The following is a 17,896-nucleotide window of genomic DNA, read 5'->3' as shown; positions in this document are numbered from 1 at the left end:
GCAGGAGTTCTTTAAGCTGCAATGAGTGAAGCTACACACATCCACCACCTACCACCCCCAGTTGGACGGGCAAATAGAGGTTGTGAACAGGTGTTTGAAGGGCTATCTTTGTTGCATGTGTCACGATCGACCTAAGGAATGGTGTCAGTGGCTTCCTCTTGCTTAATGGTGGTACAAAACTCTTTATCATTCAGCTACTCAATTTCTCCTAACGTTTTTTGCCCGCATTGCCAAGGTGGTGTACAGACTAGATCTACCCCCTCATACCAAGATTCACTCCACTTTCCACGTTTCCCAGCTGAAGAAATGTCATGGAAACTTCGTAGCCCCGCGGAACCTTCCTGTCATGCTCACACCCCATGGGCATTTGGTCTTGGAGCCTGAGGTCATCTTGGATAGGCGAATCATCCCTTTCCACAACAGGCCTCTCACGCAAATTCTTGTGAAATGGTTAACACTCATACAGAAGACAACACTTTAATCCTCCATAATAGAATAGAAACCACCTTCATATCTTCTCTCTATATTAGAGTGCGGCTCACACACAGCTAGCATTGATGACTGACTGTTAAAATTGAATCCTTAGCATATTTTCATTTATTTACTCGGACTCACCTCCAGGATTGATTCCCATCCCTCAATCCTCAGGTAATTCTATTATTTTTTCTCCATTGTGTTCAGGTGGTATCAAAGTAGAAGGCGATTGCCGTTGTCGGCACTCGCCAAGCAAGAAGTTGGAACAGGTTTGCCATTTCTTCTCAAATTCTTAGTCTCATCGTCGGCTTGTGTATAGGGGTTGTTTGCTGCCGTTTGTTAAAGTAGGATGTTGAGCTCGAGCAACCATAAGGGCTTGTTGAGCTCGAGCTTAAGCCATAAAAAATAAAATCAAGCTTGAGCTCAACTCAGACTTGTTTATACCCCTACTGCTGCACAGAATTTTGTCATGGTGGAATCCTAATTAGGGATGGTAGACAAATCGAGCCAACTTGTGAAGCGGCTCAATTTTGTTCTCGACTCGAGCTCGAGTTTTTCGAGCCTGAGTCGAGCCAGCTCGAGCTTGCGCCCCTAACGAGCTCAAGCTCGCGCCCAATGCTCTCTGTTCATACCGGCTTGTGAGCTTTCTTTATTCTTTTTATTTTATATATATTTTTATTTTTAAAATTTTTATATATTTAATTCCATATTCAATAATTCATCAATTTTATACTCAATATTAACTATATATTATAATTATTGATCAATATCATACATTTTATTTTAGATAATAATAAACTATGGTATTTTTATTTATACAAAAATAAGCTTAATCAACAAGTTATTACATTCTAATATTTTTTAAAATAATTATTTAATATGACACATATAAATTTTATATTATATTTTAATATCTATTTGTAATCTCTTACACTTTTTTAAATTGACAAGTCGTAACAATTAACTTATAATTTTTTATATCTACTTGTGAGTTTTATATTTATATCAAGATACATAATATGCAATCTATTTTATTGCTTATAAATTTATATCAAAATTTGATGATTCCCTTGAATTAATCTAAAGCTCATAATAAATATTATAATAATAATAGTAATAATAATAAAATGATGATGGTTGAACAAATTTTAATTATTTTTATTGTAATTTTTTATCATATATAATGAGATCAATTACTATTTTATACTTTTGTTTAAAAAATTCGTCTCTTAATTTCTTTTTATATATAATGAGATCAACAACTTTTAAACATAATTTATGTTTAGTTTTCTTATTATAATAACTATACAAAATTATATGCAAGTATTTTGATAATTTGATATATATATTTCTAAACTTTTACGAATTATATTACTAAATTATTAGTAATTTATATTTATAATAATAAATTAAAATATTATAGTATATATTTAATATTTTTTATGATTAATATAATAATATCAATATTATTTATTTATAATAATATAATTTTATTAAAAAAATATACAACCCAACAATTTTATTAAAAAAATATGCATTGTCTCTTTCTCTTTTTTTCTCACAACTCTACGTTTTAAAAATCCCAATATCTTTCACACTCTCGTCATTATTATTATTATTATTTTTCAAGAAGACCACAAGTTTTATTACTCGGAGTATACAGAAAAACGTGCTAACGTCATCGCGGTTAGAAACTAAAGGCAAAGTCGTGCTTTACAGAGTTCAAAGAAACTGTGCAGAAAACAGAAACTCGGAACTGAATCGTAATTCCGACTCACTCTAGCGCGGCTGCTGGATCGGTCTAGGGCTCACCCTCATGCTCGCAATGGTCGGAGCCTTATCACAGAACCTCGGCATCTCCGCCCCTCGGCGCGGTTACCTCCACTTCAACCATCACGCCGCCACCAAATCCATATTCCCCTCTTTCCCTTTCTCGTTTCTTCCCACTCTTTTTCTTTTTTTGTTCATTCTCCCCAATTCCCAAATCTAAATCCTAAACTGCTAAACCCTAGCCCCAAACGAACGATTGCAAGCCCCAATCCATCTACCACCGGCAACGAGGAAGGCGATTGCTGTTGTGTCGGCCAAGCAAGAAGCTCGAACAGGTTTGCCATTACATCTCATAGTCTTGGTGTCGGCTTGTGTGCGTGTGGGCGGGCGCCTATGAGGAGAAAATGGTTCTTTGATTTTTGTGTTGTTGTTCTAGTCTTTTTATACTTGTTAATATTTTTGTTCTTCACCAATTTGAATTTCCTGTGTTGATTTGGTGCTTCAAGAAATGAAAATGGATATGAACTGGTTTGGTATGTGAAGAAGAGACTGTTGGGGTGTACGATGGGCTCGAACTAAACGTCGAGCTCATTATGTGATTCGGGGGTCGAGCTCGAGCTCCAACCATGAGAGCTCGTCGAGCTGAGCTCGAGCCATGAAAAATAAAATCGAGCTCGAGCCAACCAAAAATGGAGCCGAGCTCGACTCATTTACACCCCTGATCCTGACAGACTCAATTTTTTCTTTTCCTTTGTTTTCCGTGCAGTTAAAAAGCGTCCACAAAGGGTAATTTCAAATGGCTGGTGAATATGTTTCCAAAGGATTGCGCGTGGTAGCTGCTGTTGGTGCTACATTTCTTAGTGGAAGTTTTGCTCTCGGCTTTCTGACCTCTTCTATTTCTGAACACATCACTCTATTTAAAAAGGTTGCAGATTCTTGCTGTTATGTGTGTGTTTTAATCTAACTTTTCCTTGCAGTAGCATTGACTAGATTTGCTTTGTCTGTCTTGTCCACTACGTCCTTTGTTCTTTTGGATTGTGCCTGATGGGACCTGTCAAAGTTCCTAACCATTTACATTTCATTTCTCTGTGACATTTCTCCATGATGACCTGTTCTTGTATTCTCCTTTTCCACTGGCACTTTATATTCTACTGCTGCAGAATGAAACCCCACCTTTGGTCATTAATTGAAACTCATGAAGTCATATATACTGATTATGAATGTGAGTCACTTAATACAATGTACATTTGCAGAAAAGACATGGAAGATCATGTTGGTGCTGTAAAGCAATTGGGCATTACCCGTGCAAGCTATGTAAAGGCAACGGAACAATACAATGGTCTCCACTTTATGATCCTGTGTTTATAAACCCATGTGTGTGCCCAACTTGTGATGGATTCAAGTGAGTGATTTCTACTTCAAAACTTATTATCTCTTGAAATAAAGGGTTCATTGCAAAAGGGTTAATTACAATGAACTCCCCTGGAAGTAGTCTAATCACTGATTACACCCCTCCCCTTTTAAAATAATCAAAAATCACTCCTCTAAGTTCGCAAAATTTACATACCACCTAATTCTGTTTGAACAGGTGCCAGGTGGTAATGTGTTAGAAATTTTATGTGATGGGTGCAGGTGCTTGTAATGTGCTCTTTAGCGTGAAAACTTGGGGGGGGGGGGTGATGTAATTTCAGAAGCTATCTAGTGAAACCATTGTAATTAACCCAAACAAGAGATCTGTTTGGTAATGAAGTGAAAATTGATGTGACAGTGTTTTGAGGTGGGGCGGGTTGCGATCGTTGTTGTAATTTCAAAAGCTATATAGTTTAGTAATTGTAATAAACCCAAAAAAGTGATCTGTTAGGTAATGAACTGAAAGAGCATGTGACTGTTTTTCATCTACCCTTTTCACTGTTGGGTCAAAAATGTCTTTACTGCTTTGGATATTGCTCTGTGTAATAACCAAGGCCAAGATGTAAGTGAGACTATTTCCACGCATTCTTTTCCCTATGTTGTAATCTATACGACTACTATCCTACACTGTTGGAGTGGGGCGGGTGGCGATCGGTGTTGTAATTTCAGAAGCTATATAGTGAAGTAATTGTAATTAACCCAAAAAAGTGATCTGTTAGGTAATGAAATGAAAGAGGATGTGACTGTTTTTCGTCTACTCTTTTCACTGTAGGGTTCAAAAATGTCTTAACTGCTTGGGATATGGCTCTGTGTGATAACCAAGGCCAAGATGTAAGTGAGACTATTTCCATGCATTCTTTTACCTATGATGTAATCTATACAACTACTATTCTACACTGTTGCGAACTTTTAACTTGCTCGAAATGTTAATATCAGCACATTTGGCCGCTATCTACAGCCACACGTATTGACCATATGCAATGTGGTACTACTTTCTTGTTGTACCTTGTACACGTGCACAAACTTGTAAGTGCTTAAACGAGAGGCTGCATCACTTCAATAACGTCTGATGTGATGTGTTCTGTGTTCATCATTGTGCAGGATCCCCTGTGACCCATCTCGATTTTTCTGGGCTGAAGTCAGAAGATTGGCCTTGTTGGATTGGTGAATTTAGGACAGTAGAAATTTCATCTCCCCTCAGACAATATTGGGAGCACCTTGTGGCCGGTTTGTGAGAGTTTAAAGAGTTTCGGAGTTTGACTTACTGAAGAAGTGAAACACCTGAGGTAATGCACAGATGTAAGATCTAGATTGTGAGGTTTATCAGATAGAACTCTTTAACTCAATAGATTTATCATTTATCAATTCTTGCATCTTTAACATGTTAAGCTTATGTAGAGTTTTTGGTCCAGAAAATTATGAATAAAGTAGCAAGATAATAATTTCATTAGTATTTTTGGATGTTTAGATTGAGATATATTTCTAAATAATTTAGGAATAGTTTCGTCTTTTGATATGTATGTTAGAAAACTTTACTCATTATATATGTTAGTTAAAAGTTTACTTAACTCAGGAATTGTTTATACATATTTTAATTTTTCAAAACTAGAAATTTGATTGTTTTATTCTTTCTATTTTTAGTGTATATAATATTACATAGGCATAAAATATAATTTTCAGATATTTATATGCTTGTTTGATATTTATGCTTGTGCTATAATTTAAATGTAATCTTTTTAATAGTATTTTTTTCCTTATTAATGTTTTTATATTTTTGGTATGCATATTTGCATTTTTGTAATCCGTTTTTAAACTTTTTAGGCGAATTATATCGACACTGAAACAAATCTTATTTTAAAAACAAATTCTTGAAGTATTTGGAAAATAGTAAGATGCAGGAGTTTATAAAATGTCAATAATAATAAATTTTATAATCAATTTGAAAGAATTTGTTAAAATTTAAAAGTAAGTTAGGAATCCTTTATTTTTTAAAAAATAGCTTGTCATAAGTTTGATGTGATTATATGTATCGCAATGTTCATGAAGCGAATGATATAATAATTTGTTTTCCTGAAAAGAGTAAAATAAAAACAAAATTATTTCTTAGCTTGCATAACTAATGCCGTTCTAAGTTTAAATTAAAGAAATGCAAATAAAAAATAATGATAGTTTGGAGTTTATGTGTTTTTATATGAAAATGTGTAATATTGTTTAATAATTCTTTTATACAAAAAGACATGATAGAATTAATTAATTTTGGAATTTATGTACAATTTCACAAGTTGGCCCACAACATGATCTCACAATTTAAAGTAGTATACAATTGAAAAGGCCTTCCAAAATAAAACAAAACAAGTCAATGGTTCAAGTGGATTTCAAGAGGGTTTGCAATTGCTACTGTTTTTTTGGTGAGAATAAAGTTGTATAGAAAGTTGTGCATAAAAGTTGAGAGTACTTAAATGTTATTACTATTTTAATGAAAAAGTTTAGATAAAAATTTGTCAATTTTTTTAAAAAAAAATCTATAAAATTTTTATTTAGAGTTAAACTAATATACACTATTTATAAAAGTGTTCTAAAAATATTTAAATATAGAATATGTTAAGAGATAGAAATTTATTTTATTCTAAGACGTGAATTAAGAGATAATTACATTGCTTTTTCCTGGGTGTAATTACTCAGATCTTGTAGCTTGTGAAATTATATAATACCTTCTAATATTTATTCTGTCTTCTATAGATTAAATAAATATTTTCTGATCAACATGCCTTTTTAAAGATGAAGATATATGAATGTAGTTTGGTTAGAAAAAAAATATTTGGGCTGTAACAAGTCAGTAATTAGCCAATCGTGCGTAAAATAAATTTTTATTCAATATTTTCGTTAATGTCAACAAATTTAGTGAATTTTGACTAATGGAAGAATTTATTTGTTGAATAAAAATAAACGTCAAGAGCGCTAGATATAATTTTTTTAAATAACAAGGGATATACGTGTAATTGAACCAAATCAAATCAAACCAATATTGTAATTATATTTATAAATTAATTCAAAAAGGTTTGTTAAAATTTTAAAAATAAGCTTAAAACTCCGTACTTCCTTCAAAAGTGTTTGTAAATTCCTATCGTCTTGTTCTTCGAGCTTATATATTCTTTTTAAATATTTTATAAAATATTTATAAAATTATAAACTCAGTCAGATAACTTTTTAGTCATCATGAGATTAAAGGAGTATTTATAAAAACTTCTAATTTTAGGAAAATGATTTTACTAGAGAAAATTGGAAATTGTAGCTGAATAAAAAGTGGATAGTGTTTGTAAAAACAATGAAAAATGGATAAAAGCTATATTGTGTAGTGTTTGCAAAAAAGTCACTTCTTAAATAAATTTAATTGATTAAAGATCATTTTGTTCATATATATTAAAAAGATACTATATTTGTTTAATATTTGCACTTATTATTTGATAATAATAATTTTTCACAAAAAATAATAAATTTCATTGCAATTAGTATATCCCATATTTAATTTTACAAATATTTGTCATTTATAATATTAAATATTAATAAAAAAATTAAATATTTAATTTAATAATATTTTCACTATGTAATATAGTTGTGCAGTAATTTATGTACAATAAATAATCTTGTATGGTTGCGAAAAAATATATTTATCAGTTAATCATAGCAATTTCAATTTATATTTTTCTATGATATAGAAAAAAATCCAATAATATAAAAAATAAAATAAATAATTTAAAATATTAAATATGTGAATTTATAAATATTGTTAGATAAGTTATTTAAATTATTTGAAAATTCTAACATCATTTTTAGATGAGCAATTTTTAAAATAAAATAAAAGGGCAATTTCAAAATAAAATTATTATATTGAGGATAAAATAGTTCAAAAAAAGTTAAATTTATTCACAAATTACCTAGAACACAATATTATGATAATCTACTAAAGTTTTTCTGTTTATTGTAGATGTCTAAGAATCCACTTAATTTCATACTTGAGGCTAATAAATTTTATGAAACAAATTATTTGAATTAGCTGAGAAATCTGAGGATAGTCCTCGATTTCAAGAACCAGATTTATGTTTTGGGTAAGTCTCTACCTAATACTTTGCCGGAAGGGTTCCAGCCAGGAAAATGTTTGACGTTCGAGAAGTGGCATGAGAACAATCAAAAAGTACGCAGTATCGTACTAGGCTTAATCAGTAACAAGATCCAAAAACAGTATGAGAGGTATGGAGATGTCTAGTCAATAATACACAGCATGAAAGAACTTTATGTGGTACTGGACAAGCATATTAGATATGCCATGACGAAGGCATATTTTTTGCTCAAGAATTATTGAGGGATCGTCCATACAAGAGCATATAGTGATGATGCTATCCCTACTGAAAAAGCTCAAAGACCTCCAGGTGGATTTCGAGAAGGAAGAAGTTGATGTGATCCTACAATCACTACTTCCCTCTTTTAATTAATTTATTATCAACTACAACATGAGTGGGTTTGAGAAAAGCCTTCATAAGTTGATTAATACGTTGGTCCAATACAAGACAAAGATTGAAAAATCTGCGCTGTCTGTACTAGTGGAAGAGGCTTCAACCTCTAAAGCGAAGGGGAAGGTTGCTGGACGCGAGAAGAGGAAGAAGGATGAGACATTTTCTACTATTGTTAGCATTTTGAGTACTTCTGTTACACTGCTACGAGGGAAAGAGGAAGAGGGTTCATCAGTTAAGAATTCCGAATGATGTTGCATCTATTATTGAGAGAAGGGCCACTAGAAGAGGGAGTGTCCTAAGCTCCTCCCCGATGAAGGTGAAAAATCTTTAATGAGTAATAACATAATCACCATTCTGGTCTTGGTATTGGACATCAATGAATTCATAATCTACAAATGGTTTGCAAGTGGTGATGAGGAGTAGTAAAACCAAAATAAGGAGGTCCTAAAGCTTAGTGATAGCAGGGATGTTGCTGCAAAGACTAGGACTTAGTTAGGCTTAGTGGTGATCATGTTAGGATACTGTTATGTAACCTAGTATGATCAAAATATTATTATCATTATTATAGGAAAAACTTGATTACATATTTTGATCAATAAAGTATTTTATTTGATATTGAATGTGATTCATGTCTGCTGGGTGATGCATAAAATTAATACTATCTCATAGTTGGATTATACATACTCAAATAAAGAATAAAATGATAATCAAGGACGAAATTTACAATTCAGGTTAGACAATCTCTACTAGTTGAGAAAAAGAAAGAGTGATGGACTCAAAAAGAGTACTAGAAATAAGCAATTTGAATCTATTAGCTTTCAAAACCTTTTATGAGAAAGAGAAAGACCATAAAACCTCTTTTGTTGGATAAAATGGGTTTACCAGTTACATGTTGGATTGGATCCAATATAAAATTTATAGGTCATCTAAATTACATAAGATCAGTGCGTGGTTCACAAGTCTAATTCTGTTTGATGAGGTTCAAAAAATTAAACTTGGAATGGTGAACTAAACTGATTACCTTTCATTGGATCGAGAGGGTGTGTATTTAATGGGAGCTTTTGAATATCGAAAATGAGAATGTGATTCTCACTCGGTGAAGTTTTTCCTAAAAAGACCTAGGTTAATTGGTCTTTGATAAGCAAGAAATCAAACTAAGTTGGACTTGGTTTCATCAGTGTTTCACTGAAACAATTTGGCCTTAATTATATGACAAACTCTCGTCCTATAAAGTACTTGAGTTAATGGGATTTTTCTATGTATGTCAAGGAAATAGTGGGAGTATGTTTTCAGACAACTTCTCAAAAGCATCATTCGTAATTGAATATTATCTCTAACTGACTACATTCCAATCCTTTTTTGTTCGAGTGATAGGATTATAATCCAATAAAGATATAAGGAAGAGCGATGTGGGGTATTGTTCAGAATCAATCGCTTGGAGCCTAAGGATTCACTGTGAAATTTAAACTAGGTTTGAGACTTCACAAAATTGGAAAATTCGATTTTCAAAGGATCATACTGTGTATGATTTGATAAAATGAGCCCAAGGTCAGTGGGAGTTGGGTTAAGTTCTAATGTGTTTAGTGTACAAAACTTCTTACTCATTTAGAATGAGGTGAAGATGTTTGGAAAACACTAAGATATAAATAGAATTGTTCACAAAATTTTTCATAAAAGGAATTAGATTTCTATATATATAAGGGATGAGTTATTCAAGAATTAGTCGTGGGAAACTGATGAGAGAGCTCAAGTTGTTTAAGACTCAGTTGCGTCTAACTAATAAGAAAGCTCATATGTCTTGGACATCCCCTACGTCTATGCTAGAGATAGCACAAAAGTGTTGAACCTGATGTTGTGTACGCTTTGGGAATGACACACGTATATCAAGAATACACCAATGAGGTAGTAGATAGTTGTCAAGAGCGTCTCTAGTACCTGTATAAGGATTAAAGAAGTGTTTCTGACACACAACTTGTGGAGAGTTGATTGTAGAAAGCTAAGCAATATTAGCTTCCAGATTCATGTAAATAGTGGATAAATCCATAAAGTATAGATACATTCGAACTTGATGGCAGGCAAGGTAGCCTGAAAGGATTTCAAGCAAATGCCCATCTTAAAAGTTGAATGTGGGATGACTTTAACAAGTCGGTCTTGAAAAGTGGTTTAGATCAAAAAACTGCATCCATTGGATAGATGTGGTGCCTAGCATGGCCGAGCAGGATGTAGCCTTGGAAGCGAATAACAAGACTAGGGCGAAAGGGTTTGGGCCCGAGATTTCATCATAAGATCCACAAAAATTCTTAAATAACAACCATCTGCAGGCAGCGATGGGGAAGGACATATACAATTGGATTGTGTAGCTCCAACATAAAATAAAGTGGACCTACAAAATCGAGCTACGTAGATTGCTCATACTCAGGAGGTTTTAGGGGACATGGATAATTGACATAATGGTCAAGTAGGAGATTGTTGGAATGAGTGACCAAAAGCCAATTAGGTTAGCTATTTGCCATTCTCCAATCTTTAGCAAATAATATTAAATTGATAAATACGGTAAGAATTAATTAAGTTGGTAGTGTGTTTTGTTGTGCTTAACATTGATACTGAATGGGGTTTTCAACATCACAGCGAAATACCCTCAAATTGAAAAAGGTTAAACCCCTGGAGTTGGGTTGCGCATAGGTTTGGCAGCTATGATACCAACTTTTGAGGGCCGATCTGAAATTTTCCAAGTCGAGGACCTCGAGACAGGGCATAGATGTTCCTCTGCAACCATGTTTCTTCGGCATGAGATGTAAGTCGTCTGTGCAGTTTTAGTGGCTTAGTTGGAAAGGTAGTTGACTGATTGAAATGACTTGTGACAATCATCATATGGAAGCCTCTTAAGGATTGGTAGGTATAATTGGAATTTCCAGTTCTAATAGTACGAGATTAGTCCTTGGACTTGAGGAATCATGACAGTCACGTAAATATATTACGAAGACCGTATTTTGGATATGGAGAGCGATGGTTGTGTCATTAGACATGATCATCATAAACCTTATCCAGTGCCGTTGGAGTATGTAGCGAGGATGATGGATTCCAAGACAGTATTTGTCCTCTGTCAGTACATGTCAGAGAGTTCTCCTATATGCTCTGAGATGGTTTAGATTCTAGAAATCTTGGCCAAAGCGATTGATCGACCAGGGATAGGTTTCCTAGATCAAATCGGTAGAGTAAACATGTCTCGAATATCAAGCATAGTTGCCCAGTCAAGGATGAGAACAAACGCCCAATTTCATGCTCCAGACTAAGGCTGGAAGACGGTTGCCAGTAGGATCGTACTTATACCGACTTGGAGCCAAAATGTTCAGGCCAGCTGATGGTGCCCCATAAAATTTATTGGACCAAGCCCGCAAGCTAAGCATGCTAGCCCATAAGCTAAGAGCCCAGCTAACCCATCAGTAGGATGGATAAAAATCTACCAACAGGACAGGTAAAGCCCGCTAGATAGAAAGAAAGGCCCACAACCTTACCTACTATTTTACTAGACTGGCAAGCCTAAGAAATGAGCTGATTTCAGCTAGACACGTCACCATATAGTTGAGGGAACACATCATATAGGTTGCTAACACGTCTATACACGTCCCCGAAATATCTCCAGATGGTTCTAGGTAAATCAATGGTTGATGACCTGGAAAATCTATGAATAACTAATCCGCGGATTTTTAAGCAGATTTGGCAAGTTCTCGTACAGTTGGTGTATCACATTCAATATTTATCCAAATTGTAAAACGGTTTATTTTGGATGATAGCCAACTTGAAAAGCTTTTCAGTGGCGTATGGAGCTCAGTAGTTAACCCCGTATCCAACTCTGTATATATCTATAAATAGAGGTCTTGTGTAGTCATTTAGTTACATCATTCTTCACACTCAAACTCTCATTTTCTCTCGGTTTTTGAACTATTCTAAGTTTATATTTTGCTTTCTACACGAATACATACACTTTATCACCATTTTATACAATTGTTATCAATTTATTCAAGTTTCCTTTCATTTCTTCGTTAATCCGTCACTAACTTAAGCATCGGAGTGCTAACCTCTGTTTTATTGGTCCTCTGATAATCATAGGATTTTTTTGAAAATCATTCGACCATTGTGATGTGGCAAAAAATCTGGTACGCATCACCAACATTAACCTAGTCTCTAGTGCTATGGACCGTTCCTAGACGGCCACCTATGGTAACCAGTATTTTTGGTCATGCGATAATCATAAATAATTAATAAATTAGATTTAATTAATTTTTTTGGTCACAAGCCCAAGTCTAGTTGAAGGTAAACCTAAAGGATCATACACAAATCATTGTGTAAGTTATGGAATTAACTCCAGAAGCATTAGGCCTATCGAGGGTAAGTTTCCGATTCACTATTAATTGAGTATATTTGGGCCTGTGTATATATATTTAATTAGATCAAATATTCACATGGATTTTTCATTGTATATTTTATTTACTTGAATTAAATAATAAACTCAATAGATTATTACTGGGCTTGATTTAATTTGTTGAACAAATTAAAACAAGTCCGGTCTAAGTATTAGGTGTGGAAGTATCAAAGACTAGGTCTCTTAAGCACATCATAATACAAAGTAAAAAAGGCAATAAGCCACAAATTTTGTCCCTCTTTTCTATGATTTTGAGTTCTCCTTGAATTAGATTCTAGTTGAGAACGAGAAGAAATCGCTTACACTAATCAACTGTGCAAAACAGTTTGGTTTCTTCTAGGATCTAATCCTTTATAACAAAAGGGTTAGATCTATATTCCCATGATGTGGTGCGGACTATCTTTAGAAGAATTTTACACTTGAACCATCTAAATGAACAGATCCAAAAAAGGAGAGGAGCCAATACTTGTAGTCGTGCAAGAAAAACAACAAGGGTTACTTTTGTTTATGTTTTCGCCTCCCTTTTGTTTTTCTTTTTTATTCTTGGCCTTATTGTTTTATTTTGTACATCGAATGCCCGAAAAAGATTAAGGATACACCCCTTGATCGGGATTTATTTGGATTTTTTATCGTTTATTTTTTTATCTTTCGCGCTTCTGCCGAAATTTTCAGGTCGATCCGCTCCCTTCATTCCATACTTCCCTACGTTTTCTGCAATCCATATTCGATTTATATAATTTATTCCATCCCAATCTCACTTTTCGATTTAAATTCCTCATGTTATTTCATCGAATTCCTTACTGATTTAAGTATCAAACTGCTAACTGCTGTTTTTTGCATATTAACCCTCTAATGATCCTTGTAGCGCTGTTAGACCTCGGAAGACATAAAAAACTATTGTCAAAATTAATGATGTATTTGAAATTTATTTTATTTTGTTTCTTTCAAATCAAAAATTGTGATTAGAAAATAGATTGATCTGTCTCAAGAAAACACAAATGATATCATTTTACTTCACTATTCGAAACATTAAATTATCTCCTTTTTTGTTCGTATTTTAAATTCTATTTAATTCGATATACATTCATGAAGAGTCGTGCTTTATAATTTTCTTAAGAAGTCGTACAAACATAAAATTAGAATTTTTCTACCACAATATTAAAATAAAATGTCAAGTTCAAAGATTGGAGTGCAAGAAATTCTTACCTACGATTTCACACCTCTTCGTGAAATATTATATATATCCCAAAAATTGTTTACCAAGAAACGAACAGTACAAGAATTTTCTTATGAATATTCTAGTTTATTTATTTATTTATTTTCTTTCATTTTTTTAAAAAATAAATATTCTAGTTTGAACATACATAATCAAGAACGCAAAGACCCTTTGTCTTTTCTTTTGTTTTTCTACGTTAATATATATAATAGAAACAATTATATATGATTATATTAATGTATGATACAGAAAAATACTCAAAATCCTATGAAAATATATTAATAATTTTATAACGATTAAATTGACAAAAGACTAAGAGGGTATTTGGGTGAGTTTGTAGTTGTTTAAAATATTTTATACGATGTTTAATAGCTACAAAATGTTAAAATATGGGATATACGGGTCTAAAAATTAAATCAAATTATTCGATACTCGATTGGAATCGATTAATAAAATTTTGTTCGAACTCGATTTGTTAAAGTTAGCAAACCAAACTTGAAAAATTTTCTTGTTCGATAAACTTTCAAGCTCGACTCAAACTCGATTTGATTAGCATAAATACTAAAATATACTTTGGTGTTTTTATCCCATCTGGCATAAATACATACATATATATAATACATACATAAATATATATAAAAGAGATATGATTCTACAATAAATTGACAATAAACAGTGACTTTTGTCTTGCAGAACACTACATTAAACATACAATATTTATATATATATGTGAATAAAAGAGATATGATTTGACAATGAATAATAATTTTTATCTCCCAAAACACAACATAAACATACAACACTTAGTCTGAATTATTTTAAATTATCTAAAAATAAATCCAAACATACACATTATCTCCAACACATACTTATAGATCTCTGTTTTTGAATCTATATCTCCAGAAAACACAACCAAAAACTCCAAAAATAAATTCAAACATAATTTAGATGTAATTTCTCAAATTACAATAAATGTACACATAATTATACAAAATTTCAAAAGAAAACGGTATAATTATTTCTAAAATTTATGTGACTCCAAAAAATCTCTTACATCCATAATTACTCAAGATCAATTTCTAGTAAGATAAAATCTGAGTAAATTACAATATAAAACCAGGTATTAACTATTTATATTTATTGTATTGATATGATATTGATGAAGATTGAAAAGCCACCCACCACCAAATTCTCAAATAATTTTGTTGTATTTCCTTCAAATTTCTTGAATTTTAATATTTAGAAATCAAATTGGGGCGGGTCCTCAGCCACCAAATGTTCTATTGCATATTCCTTGATCCTACAGTTCTTGCAGAGAATTCGTACACGTGCACATTGCACTCTCTCTCTCTCCTCTTCTTCATCTTCTTCGTCTTCTCCTCTCTCTAGACTTTGAAATCGTCGAGGAAAGAGGAGGAGAAGCAGAAGAAATGGAGACCCATCAACAGTTGCTCAAAATTCTGGAAGCCCTCAACCGGGTTTCGCGCGGTTTGCGACGGGGTAAAGACTCGCCGGATTCGGAATTGTCCGCCATTAAAGCGTTGGACGAGCTCCGAACAGCTTCAGGCTTGATTCTATCCGGAGACCCGCTTCTAGTTTCCCTCTCGCAGCACCTCTCCCAGTTGGCTGATTCGGTTCAGGATCTCCACAACACCAAACCGGCGCAAGGTCTGATATCGTTCGTGACTCGCCGGGTCAGGTCGCACGAGGTTTCCCGACTGGCAGCGGAGATTGAGTCGGAGCTCGATACCTTGATTGACCGAGAAAACGTGTCGAATTTGACGAAGAATGTGGCCGGAATCCGGTGTAACGTTCAAGCATCGGTGGTTTCGTCCGAGGAAGACCAACTATTTGATCTAATGTCTGTTCTGCAAGAGAGGCTCTCCCGGGGGTTCGACATAGATTTGCAAGACCTGCTGTTGAAATCAGGGATTTTCACAGAGCTGGAATGGGTTCTCTGCAATCCCCTGTTCTCCGAAAGGGTCCGCGAAAAAGCGGCAGTTTCAATGAAAGAGCTAGTCCTCTTCAATAAAGACGTGTTCGTAGGATCAGTCCTGATGGGGGGAAGCGTGAAGGCATTAATCTCAATGGGCTCCTTGCAAGTCCTCTCATCGCTAATAAAAGCCATCAAGAGCCCTTTGGTGGACGAAATGGAGTCCTGCGGCGGTATCTTGAAGATCGTCGGCCACTTATCATCGGAAGATATGGAAACGAGAGCGATGGCCGTGGAATGCGTGATGGAAATCGGGTATTTCGGGAGGAAAGAAGCGGTGGAATCGATGATCAATGGCGGGCTGATAAAGAGGCTGGTAGAACTGCAGAGGGAGGAAGTGGCGGGGGATGCAAAACGAAAAGGCAGAGAGAGGAAGCATCCATTTGCGAACTGCGTAGCGAGGTTTGCAGTGCAGTTGGAGGTGGGAGAAGGGCTGCGGCAGAGAGAGAAAAGGGCTTTCAAGCAGCAGATATTAAGCAAAGTGAGAGAGGCTTGCGTTTCCGATGCTGAATCTGCCACCATTGTTGCTGAGGTCTTGTGGGGTTCTTGATCACCTTCATCTTCTCAATACTGAATAGTGAATGGTGAATAGTGAATAGTGAATACCTTACCTTTGTGTAAAATCTTCTGTTAGTGTGAGAATTTCAGTACCCCATGTATTGTGTAAATTGCTCTTCTTGTATAGGGAAATTTGGTAAATTTTGGCCCAAACTAAGTATGGCGAAACTAAATTAATCACATATATATGATTGATTATTTTTTTTTTAAAAATTATTTCATCAATTACATAAATGTACTTGCTATATAATTAATTCAGCTTTAGTCAAATTGGGTCGAGCTAGAATTTTCGGAGAAATCATTGCAGTCTTCCAAGTACTTACATGCTGATTGGATTTTCTATTCTAGGTTTTTATTTATTGTTTTTGACAAATATATATGATAACTGATCATTACATATAAATAAACTTACGTTTATAATAAATCAACGAATATTAATTATAATAAATTCACATTAATTGATATAAATACCAACATATCTAGTGAAATTCCAATTCATAATCATAAGATTTTATTTAATTTAATAAATATATATGTTATTTGTATAAAATTTTGTATTAAATAAAATAAATAATGTAGTTTTTATACACATGATCAGAATATGAAAGAATTTTAAAAAATATTAAACACTCTGAATATTAGGAGCTTATTTTAGGCGCCAATTGATGGCATGCTATTACATGATTATTCTCAAGGTGCAATTGTTTGTCTATTGTTGAGAGACAAATCTGTTAGGAAATGGATCGGGTTAAGATGGATAACAGGTGGAATATGAAGGCGATAAAAGACACACGAATTTGTTAACCCAGTTTGGATATAAATCCTACGTCTGGGGGCGATACCAAGCCAGGAGAAAACACTCAAAGAGGAGGAAAATTGAGGAGTACAACACACACACACTTGTATGCAAGTCTTCACCACACGTGAAAGACAACACTCACCCTCGTCTCAACTCTTTCTTTTCTCTCTACTCTATTCTACTTTGCTCTATTCAACAATGCTAATAAGAGTAGTATATATATAGCCATGACTTATCCTTTTTCCAACTCAACTTGGGATTTCTAAGTTGAATCGGGTTATCCTTCTCCAACTCAACTTTGAATCGGGTTATCCTTCTCCAACTCAACTTGGGATTTCTAAGTTGAATCAGGTTATCCTTTTCTTCTTCAAATCAACCTTCACAACTTAACAATCTCCCACTTGAAGATTGATTAGCTTTTCTCCACTTCTTTCTTGGTACCGCCGGGTTTGTCCACTCTAGTCATCAAGGCCAGTCGAAGCCGTACACAGCTTCAACTTCTCCATCGCAACCGCCTTGGTCAGCATGTCCGCAGGATTCTTTTCTCCTTGGATCTTCTCCAGCTGCAGTGTCTTCTTCTCCAGAAGTTGTTAGATGAAATGGTACTTGATCTCGATGTGCTTTGTCTGCGAATGGAACGCGGGATTCTTTGCCAGATGGATCGCACTCTGGCTATCGCTATGAAGAATCACATCTGCCTGAGGTTTCCCTAATTCACCCAAGAAGTGTTGCAGCCAAATGA

The 17,896-nt window shown here is 34.1% G+C and overlaps 1 long non-coding RNA gene across 2 annotated transcripts; it reads left to right on the top strand.

Annotated features, from left to right (window-relative positions):
- Nucleotides 1-2,168: 2,168 nt before the first annotated feature.
- Nucleotides 2,169-5,107, top strand: LOC105162259 (uncharacterized). Of its 2 annotated transcripts, XR_002287064.2 has the most exons (6): nt 2,169-2,579; nt 3,011-3,169; nt 3,498-3,646; nt 4,427-4,485; nt 4,591-4,639; nt 4,756-5,107. It is a non-coding gene; the product is annotated as an uncharacterized LOC105162259 (long non-coding RNA). The 2 variants fall into 2 exon arrangements; XR_847832.3 differs by lacking the exon at nt 4,591-4,639 and having other exon boundaries at nt 2,171-2,579.
- The last annotated feature ends 12,789 nt before the right edge of the window (nt 5,108-17,896 follow it).

The sequence above is a fragment of the Sesamum indicum genome, linkage group LG5 (assembly GCF_026168435.1).
Source record: "Sesamum indicum cultivar Baizhima isolate 11 linkage group LG5, ASM2616843v1, whole genome shotgun sequence".
NCBI classification, from domain to species: Eukaryota; Viridiplantae; Streptophyta; class Magnoliopsida; order Lamiales; family Pedaliaceae; genus Sesamum; species Sesamum indicum.
Note: the sequence above shows the minus strand (reverse complement) of the source record. Positions and strands in the feature narration are given on the sequence as shown.